Consider the following 9,249-nt stretch of genomic DNA (forward strand, 5'->3'; position numbering starts at 1 on the left):
ATTAATTGAATATTTATGTGATGATGTGAATTTCATGAGTTATATCATTATATGATTGATTAAGCATGTTTAAGTGTATTAAATGTGTGAAACATACCCGCGTTTATTTAAAGAGCATATTTGTAATTTTGACCCACTGGGGGTATAATTGTGATTAAATGATATTATATGATTGAGACCACATTTTTATGTGAATATATTTGAGATATTCCGCAGGAGTCAGTCCTTTCGAGCAGGATAGCGGTCAAGTAACAATAAGGGATTTATACTCGACTCAGGGTGATCAAGGGGTATTTTGGTAATTTGGTGAGTTACCAGAGACTCATTAGAGTATGAGTCGTATTTTGGGAAAAGTAGTGATATTTCGGGTATGGCAGAATTAATTGGGAGTACAAGTATAATATGAGATGAGAGTGTAAATGACAATTTTTCCCTTAGTGTGCTTTGAGAGGGAAATTTTGCCTTAGAGAAATTTTGGTCTTTTGGACCACTAGGCTGATATACGCAGCTGAGTTTATCAACTCAGAAAGAAGGAAACAAAAGAGCAAAGAAACAATCTCTCTCTCCCTCACATTTTCTCTCATTCTCTCTCACTAAGTGATTGAATTTTTGGAGAAACTCTTGATCCTTTGAGTCTGAGGCAAGTTTTTGGTGGGATTGGAAGCTTAGAAGCTTAGGGAAACAACTGAGATTCGAATTCTATCATAGGTAATTCAAATATCTGAGTTTTAATTTTTGGTTTTGATAGTTTTTGAAGTTTTATTGAGCTTCTAAGTTTAAGGGAGTTTTGATTGAGTTTTAAGGTTGGTTTTGATTGAGTGTTTATTTTAGTAATTAAGGGGTGAATTAATTAATAAAATAGACAATAATTAAATAAATAAGTTATATATTAAAATCAGATTCTAAAGAAAAGAAAAACCCTAATTTTTTTAACATAGCAGCTCTCTCTATTTGCCTTTTCCCGGATTTCCTCTCTCTCTTCTCTCTACCGCCTGCGTCTTCACAAAGCCCGACCACTGCCATGCTACTGCTCACCGTCGACACGTGCCAAACCAGGCGATGTAGGAGCTCAACGACCTTTGACACCCGACACGTTTTCTCTCACTCGGAGCAAAATGACCACCACCACTGTACTCCTCGTGGTCTAAGCTTCAAAACCCACCCAACGATTGACCTCACTAATGGTCGGAAAAAAAGAAAGGAGTATTCGTCAGAATATATGGAGGTTTGAAACTTCCAAGAGCGAATTTGACCATTCTAGCACGTTCCAAGAGAAACCACCACCACCATTACGTTTCATGAGCTTTGGGCTACGAAGCCCAATCATAATTTTCCCAAACCACAACCTTGGGTGGTGGCTTTGCCGTACGTTGTCGGAGCTCCACCATGAGTCATGACCGGTGACCACCATAGGGGCTTCTGAGCCTCTTTTCGAGCTCCACAGAGCACAACTCAACTCATGACGGGTTCAGAATTTGTTGGTATAAACTCTAACCTCGATTTTAATTGTTCTGGATTTTAGAAATTAATTGCAAGTTAGGAAACTAAAATACAATCATGTATGGTCATAGTATATTATGAGTTAATTAGTATATTAAGTTGAATTGTGATATATCTGTCTATTCTAGGACTATTTTATACTATGCTTGCATGTTTTAAAATTTTGGGAATGTCCAATTTGCAGTCGTTTTGCTGTTCGATTTTATAAAAAATAATGAACTTGTGTTTAGTTATTTTTATAAAATTATATGTTATTTTAGAATCAGTTAGAATAATGATTCCTAAAGATTAGTAAACTATTAATATGAATTTTAAGTTGTATTCTAATAGTGCTCGAGGCTAGAGTAGTTCTCTATTCAAAACTGCTATGAGCTATAGAATATTAAGAGCCATTAGTGTGACTTTCATGGTAGTATGTTTAAAATCGCCATCAAAGGGTAAATTGTAATTTTTAAAATCCTTGACGGAATTTTAAAGCTAGGGTATAATCTTTATAAAAAGGAAATTTGCGAATAGTGAGTTATAGGTCAATGAATTATTAATTCCCAATAGATTGTGGGTTAAGGACTTGAGAAATTTATTGGAAAACCATTTAGAGTCTAAGAGGCAAATTTTGAAGGCTAATTATATAATTGAAAATAAATTAGCGTCTAGATGGATAAATGTATAAAGGTATTTTGGAAAGCATTTTCTTATGTTTAATTAATATTTTATTATGACTTTGTTAATGTGATTTTCTTAATAAAATTGGAATTATTACAAAAAGGAAAATGGTTAACTTACGATTTTGGGGTGGATTGGAAAAAAAAGAAACATATGGCTTTCAAATTATTTAGTTCCCGTTTTACAAGCTAAGGTCTTGGACCAATTTAATGATAATGATTTCTATAGATGAAACCAATGATCGATATTATTACCATAACTTGATTACTCTGATTTTTGTAATAAAGGCAAGAGTTTCTAATTGAAAGAGTAATCTATTTTGATTCATTATGAATTTTTGGAAGAATAAATTAATGGTTTCCAAACAAATCAATTCAAGACTTAGAAGCTTGAGATTTAAGCTATTTGTTCTAACCACCCGAACTAAGTTAATGGGTTATGGATTAAGAGAATTTATCCAAAACGAAGGACTCCATTTTAAGTCAACTATACTTATACCGCTTTGTTATTTTACATGAGATGATTTATTATTGTTTTATCAATATGAATATTAGTATGACTTGAATCTGTACTAATAATTGTAAGGTTATGTGGTTGTGTTTATTAAATGGATACGACTTTGAGGTCAGGGCCATTGTTAGATGATAAATAATATTATCATGTCATTAATTTTATCTCCCTTGGTATGCACTGGATTTCAAAGTGTATATTTTAGTGAGTTAGAAATTAACTCAATTACGATCCTTGGATAGGATTAAAGACTTTGGGAAAAGCTTGGTTGATAGCTCTTGCTGAGCAATATTATATATCTATGGATACGAGATAAGGAAATCTCACCGTACGTGGTTTACTTGCTCATGTGTTTGATTATATGGCTGCATATAAACTGCATGACTTATGTACTCGTAGATATTATTAAGACGCAGACTCTATGAATGTGTACGTGTTCCCTGGTTATGTGATATGAGGTGTCTCAATAATTGAGAGAGATTGATATGGTGATTATAAGTGCATTTTTAGGAAATTTAGAATATAATTGATTTTTGTAATTCGCATGGTTTGATTTTACATCTATAGGTACTTTGTTGATGTATAAGTTTCGCGTCTCTGCGATGCTGTGCAGTTGGTATGATTACGACAAACTTTGTGAATTTCTTTGCTTGAAGTCAAACTTTTAACTTCTGTGGCTAGGACATGAAATTTCTCGTGTTATATGCGTCAGTATAGGAACACATGCACATGCATACACTTATTGTAGAAGGTTTACATGGAGACCATAACGTTGTGGGTGCTCGTCATGATGCGGTATGACCAACTCATAATTATTATCATTCCGGTTCAAGTCCGTGACTATTATTATAGGTCCAGTTCAACTCTGTGATAATTATTATAGGTATGGTTCAAGTTTGTGATGATTATTATCAATCTGGTTCAAGTTCGTGACATTTGGCCATATATTTCTTCTACATATATTTCTTTCATCTTAAATATCTTGTATTTTAGATTGTTAGAACATATTTACACTTTGTTCTTCATTAGTGCATAAACATAATATTCTTTGTGTAAGATGTGTCATTAAATTGTACACATCCATGCTTAGAACAAAAATATTATGTTTTGCCTTATAAATAATGTTCATTGATTTATTTGTTATTTCATTAGATTGATTTACACTAAATGCTTTGAAATTATAATTTTGAAAAGTGAAGAAAAATCCTATCTTTTTATAAGAAAATTGTGCTTAAAATTATAAATATTTTTGGAAAATGATAGTTTAAATTATTTTAACTATCACTAAAACTTGGGAATCAATATACTAATAAATATTATTAAACTTACATTTTTTGGATTCTAGTATCTTAATAATCTTTTCTTTTAACACTTATTGTCAAATCATTATTGGTTTATTTTCATTCTCTTAAATAGCTTTATTTTTCAATCTTTTATTTCATGTTCATAATATTAAAACTCATCAATCTTTGGAACTAGGTTAGAATTTATTACTTTTGACTTAAAATAGTTTTCTTTTTTATTTTAGACAACTCCCTTGGGTTCGATCTCGTGCTTACACGAAAACTATTCTATAAATACGATTCGTGCGCTTGCGAGTATAAATTTTTAAACATACCCGTTTTGGGTCCATCAAAAGACACAATCAACAAGGCTCGTTAATATAGATTATAGTTATATGATAGCCACAAAATTATTATTAGCGAGTAAGAAGGTAAAAGTTCTTAGTTAGGGTTTAGGTAAATGGGTGCTCCTGAGATTATTATATACCATAGCGTTGGCAAGAATGATTTCTCAGCCGTGGAGGTCTTGAGAATATGACATTACCATAATTACTAAAGTTGCCGATATGCCTTAGTGAAAGGCTGTAGTTGGACCCTAGTGGAGGGCTTAATTTGAAATTGATTCTATGATAGAGAGACAATCAAGAGATGATGCTCTTTAACAACTAATAAGAGAAAACACTAACTTATCGTGTAAGCACTTGATTGTCTAAGTCAGTATTGGCGGACTGTGAAATTTTATAGTTGTCCTTTCACATTGTGATTATGATTGTATTCCGTCATGCAACTTTTGTTGCAATTAATTGTGTATGCATTCATGCATTGCATGAGATTTACTTATTGGGTGTTAGCTCATTATTTTTTTGTTTCCCCCTTTTTAGGTGTGGCTTAATACTTGGACATCTTATGGGCTTCGAACTCAGTAGCAAGGAATTTTATGAATAAGATTTTCAGAAGTACAATATTATTGCATAAGATTAGTTTAATTCAAATTTAAAAATAACCAAGTGTTATTAAAGTTCTAAACTTTAAAATTTTACGCATTTTTTATAGACTTTGAGTTATGGTTTTAGTGTTAGATGCCTGACATATTTGTAGGATTTTTCCTATGAGTGTGCGATAGACGTACCCAACATAGTGGGACGTTACAAGTGGTTTCTATGTAGACTTTAGAAGAATAGGTTTTAGTGACAAGTATTGCTATAGAGCTCCGCCACAAGACAGGCCACACGTGAATGGTTTGTCTGTAAGAGTTCTGTTTAATTTAAGTGTATGCTTATGATGGTGTTATGAGCCATAGGAATCTTCATAAGCATATACCTTCATGATGCAATTATGTGTTCCAACTTAAATTTTCATATGGAATTTTTGAATTTAATTGAGAAGATTACTTGAACGTGTTCTAAATTGTCATCATTGTGATGATTAGCAGCTTATATGGAATCATTGTTTTTATGTTACCTTTGGACAAGGTTTTCTATTGAAAGTTAGCCTTAAGTAAAGCTAGAGTATTCATGAGACTTTGTGATGGCAAAAGGAAATGTGAGAAATTAATCCTTAGAGTCCTTTGGCTAAAATAAGCTCTATATACTTTTGAGAATAATATATAGGCAACAATATGAGAGCATAAGCAAGCAATTAAGAAGGAAAATGAAAGATAGAACATGCATTTTGGATGTACATACTCAAGAGAGGTGTAGAAAATGTGCATTAAAGATTGGGTCTTTAGTATGACCCGTCATAGTAATTGACTTTGTTGTCAAACCACGTGGTCCTCAGTAATTTAAAGAATAAGGGTGCTTCCATTTATGGTTGTAGAAAAAGTCAGCTACTAGTGGAGTAAAACCTCGTCCTCTTGGGTTAAATCTTATTACCTTGCGTAAACCCTAAATCCTGATTCGTAGCATGATGAGCTGTGTAATTAAAGGGTTAACTTCTAGTGCTTCAGTAAGTGAAATATTGGCTTAGGTTAACAAATAAGCCTGCAACTTAAATAACAATTACTAGAAAGTTATTTATACTTTGATGATCAGATCTCATAGGCAAGTGTGTAATCTCTATATGTTCAGACTTTGTGGGTTATAGTATTAGCAATGAGATTACTGTGGGTGATACGAAATTACTCTTAGTGATGAGGCCGCAATAGCAGAACAAAATTTAAAACATTGAATTCTAAGGACTTAGATTACCTGTTCTAGAATATTTTGTAAAAAGGTACATAGGAAAATGTGGCAAGAGTTTGGCAAGTGGCAATTTTTGACCATAGTAAGACCAAACAAAAATCAAGTTATGAAGAAAAATAGGAATGCCATTCATTTTTGGAGTTGGAAATAAACCCAGTATGAATAGTTGGTTGCAAGAATTAATGTGTAGAGTTTACAACAACTAAATCTTGATGAACATATCATAGAGTAAAGAGGTTAAATAGTAGGAGTGTACTTCTCTATGTTATTAATGCAATTTTAGAGCTATGCATTATTGGTAATTGTTTTAAATTGTGTTATTCTCACACATAAAATTCCAAGTTGATTTAATCGTCTTTGTTGACCTGTGAAATTGGCCAACGGTTGTATGTACTGCATACGACACCTTTTGAACGAAATAAATATAATATACGACAGAGTACAAATATCTTAAACAAACACACATAAATTTTATAGTGGTTCAACTCTATTCTGATGAACAGTAATAACCTAATCCACTTAGTTTTTAGTATTCAATCACTCGATAGACAATTACCTTGATGAACAGAAGTATTCACTCGTTACTAATTTGCCCAGAGTTTCTCCCAAAATATTTGTCAGATCCCCTTCAATGAAGTCTTGGGTCCTTTATTTATAGTACCCAAGGGATGTTACATGATCAGTAAGAGTGGGATTGTGGTTTGGTACACGATCATTGGGAGTGGAGATAGGTGTCCACCTTCCCATGATTATGAGATTGTGGGTCTTCTCGTTATCTTCTCTGGATCATGGTCAATAATGCATGATTGAGACCTTCAAGAAAACACTAAGCCTAGATTGGTTTATGAGACTTAGGTACTAGGCTCGACGACCCTTTAGAGCATGGGTGCTAGGCCTGTGATCTTTTGGGTGTTAGGCCTATTGATCTCAGTCTGAACGATCATGAGTTTTACCTATCTTTGGGAGTGTAGGCCGACCACCCTATGGAGGATAGGGTGGGCCGACCACCCCAAGGGATTCTTGGGCATTCTTGGGCCGACCACCCATAGGGGTTGGGGTCAGGCCGACCACCCCTAGGGGGTTTTGGCTTGGTCGACTTCTCTATAGGTCCTGGACCTATCTTTTTTGCTCATCGGTCTTTTTTCAATACTTCGTTGTTTTTCCCTGATTTGTGATGCCACGTGCCATTTTTTCATTTGCCACATCATCTCTGGATTTTTGAGGGATAACATTTGCTCCCCAAGTTTATCGTAATGTGTTCAACATTACGGTAAACTTGATCTTGGCCCGAGAAACATATCGTAGCAGTACTTTAACAGCAAAGTCCCTTGGGATACTTTTATCAACTATCGATAATTTGCTCAGCACGATTTTTTCAAGGATAATTGGTAATTCCTAAAAATAATTAGATTTTTCAAGGAAAATTAATTTCCTAAAAATCTAATATAGTTTTCAAGGAAATTTGAAGTCCTAAAAATATAATACATTTTTCAAGGAGTTTTGAAGTCCTAAAATTATAATATATTTTTCAAGGATATTATTTCCTAAAAATACAAAGTATTTTTCAAGGAATTTGAATTCCTAAAAATATAAGATATTTTTCAAGGAATTTGAATTTTTAACCAGATATTTTTCAAGGATTTTCAATTCCTAAAAATATGGTTAGCCTGAGAGGCTATAAGGAGGGCCTCACTCATCAGACTCTTGACCCATGCGCCTCCTTCAGAAGTTCTGAGCTATGAAATTCTCCAATTCTTCATCAACTCTGCTTATCTCCTTTTTGGTAAGTATTCTTTCCCAATTTTTACATTTTTGATGATTTTATCTGAATCTCCTTGTTTTTGTTTTATTTTGATCCAAAATAATTGCTTGTTTGAATCAAGTCTATGATTTCCCTATGATTTCCTTAGCCTGGACGATTTCTAGGGTTCCAAACCCTAGCATAGGCGATTTCAGGTTTGTAAAACCCTAGGCCGATCACTTCTTTGAGATTCACTAGCCTGGCGATTTCCAGGGTTCCAAACCCTAGCATTGGCGATTTCAGACTTGTAAAACTCTGGCCTAGGCCGACCACTCTTAGGTTCCCTTGGTCTGGCAATTTTCAAGCTTTCAGATCCAGGCATAGGCAATTTCCAGGGTTGTAAATTTCATCATGGGCTGACCACCCCTAGGGTTTCCATCATGGGCCGACCATCTCTAGGACCTCCCTTCCATTTCCCTTGCCTTGTGCGATTTTCAGGCCTAGGGGATTAGGGTTTAGGCTGACTACCCTTAGGGTTTACTTAGCTGGGCGATTTCTAGGCCTAGGGGATTAGAGTTTAGGCTGAATACCCCTAAGGTTTCCTTAGCTGGGTCATTTCCAGGGCTCAAATCCAAGCCTAGGCCATATTCCTCATGCTCCTAGAGATTTCCAGGTTTACATACCGCACATAGGCCGAGCACCCTAGGGTTTAGATCATGGGCCGACCACCACACCCATGGGCGAATTCTAGGGATCCAGGGTGGTCGGCCCAAGCATAAGCCAACCACCTGGGACCCTAAAAATTTTTTTCTCCTCCTTTACTGATCTCTTTGGGGTCTTCCTTATACTGTACAATTTATTGGAGACTTGAACTTTAGTCCTCTAGCATTTTTCTGAGGTCTGCATCCCTAGGGTGGCTAGCCAAAGGTGGTAGGCCGACCACCTATGCCCCTACTTTCATAGGGACTCAGGGTAGTCGGCCCAGGCATAGTTCCACTAGGCCAATCCCCTATATAGATTTTTTTCCCCTGATTTTTTCATGTTTGCTCCTTAGTTCATGGATATGCCCCCAGCTATTGGCTTCATTATGTTCACTTACTAACTTGACTCTTTATTTTCCCTTTGTTGCAGATGTCCAACTCCTCTTTGTTAAACAAGTCTGTAAGCGAGCGTACTCCCCATGAGTTCTTGGAAAGGGTGAAAAGGATTTTCCATCGCTCCGCTTTATATTTAATTAGTGAGGAAGACTTCTTGAAAAGGTATAGCCCAATGGTGAGAGTAAAACAGATAACTCGACAAGCTTCTGAAGATAATCCTCTTATTGCCCGACACATCACCCAAGGCTCTTCGCCTGACTCTTCTTAATTCT

At 35.1% G+C, this 9,249-nt stretch overlaps 1 long non-coding RNA gene across 1 annotated transcript; it reads left to right on the top strand.

Annotated features, from left to right (window-relative positions):
* Window positions 1–471: 471 nt before the first annotated feature.
* LOC133821370 (uncharacterized) lies at window positions 472–5,240 on the top strand. The gene is made up of 3 exons (XR_009887518.1): window positions 472–708; window positions 942–1,481; window positions 4,838–5,240. It is a non-coding gene; the product is annotated as an uncharacterized LOC133821370 (long non-coding RNA).
* The last annotated feature ends 4,009 nt before the right edge of the window (window positions 5,241–9,249 follow it).

The sequence above is a fragment of the Humulus lupulus genome, chromosome 3, assembly GCF_963169125.1.
Source record: "Humulus lupulus chromosome 3, drHumLupu1.1, whole genome shotgun sequence".
NCBI classification, from domain to species: domain Eukaryota; kingdom Viridiplantae; phylum Streptophyta; class Magnoliopsida; order Rosales; family Cannabaceae; genus Humulus; species Humulus lupulus.